We start from the raw sequence: 1,081 nt of genomic DNA, 5'->3' as shown, positions 1-1,081 counted from the left end.
TCTTCTCTAGTCACGCCCCTGGTCGATATGTATTTATCTATATCGTGACGAATTATTAATAAATAAATAAACAAATCGCTGGTTCTTAATTGTTTGCAGGGCCAAATTATTTAGTTGATCTCATAGGCCAAAGCTCCGCCGAGCTGAAAGCAATTGAATCGATATACATCTGGGCTACGTCTACTTAAACGTTCTTTTATTTCAAATTATACTTTTAAGTGTACGAGGCCTACACCAGAACGAGATCTACACTCAGAATTGGGTCGTCGCAGGAAATTTCTGTGTGGACGTGTCATCAGTTTAACAGCTAGTCGTTGCTCAATTTTGGTGTCGCTTTATTACAAAAGCCTCCGTATGCTTCAAGTCTCGACATATTTTTTTGAAAAATACAAAACGTTTTCCGTATGTACACAGTACGAATGTAGGACTAGCGAAAATTATTTTTACGAGCACTGACTTGGTACACTTTTTATTACCCTCTGTAAAGAAAAGACGTCTTTTGACGAAACACAGTTCAGAACAAAACACAAGAACTTGGCGGCAAATAGAGTTATGTATAACAAGCGAAATGTACTTTTATCACTGTTCTTGGTTCACTAAGTGTTATATGACATGTAAATTAAAGTACATTGCAGCGATAAAACCCAATAGACGTATTGCAGAATAACCTAAATTGAGTTGTGTTTACCTTTATGATTTAACAAATGAGCTTTTACCATGCGTCTCAAATCAGGCATCAGGACTCTGCGACCCCTTTAAATGTACTTTTATAAGCACTGTTCTTTGGTACGCTAACTGTTTATTATCATATGGTATTGGCGATAAAACCCAATTTAGTTACCTTTATGATTTAACAATGAGCTACTTTTACCATGGCTGATGGCAACAGGGCACTGCAATAATTAGAATTTAACATGTCTATGAACATTTTTTTACTTCCCCTTGGCTGCCGCTGCTAAGTCAAATTTATTTATCATATAACGCGTTTTCTTTTCTTTTGCTTGTTTGAAGCACACAGTAAAGACTAGAACCACGGAAAGCAGTCGATTTTGGCCCTATTCATTATATTATGGCCTATATT

This window comes from Anneissia japonica, unplaced genomic scaffold (genome assembly GCF_011630105.1).
Source record: "Anneissia japonica isolate Jap-2015-1 unplaced genomic scaffold, ASM1163010v1 scaffold38052_len244707_cov166, whole genome shotgun sequence".
NCBI lineage: Eukaryota > Metazoa > Echinodermata > Crinoidea > Comatulida > Comatulidae > Anneissia > Anneissia japonica.
The sequence above is the reverse complement of the archived record's forward strand: the minus strand, read 5'-3'. Positions refer to the sequence as shown.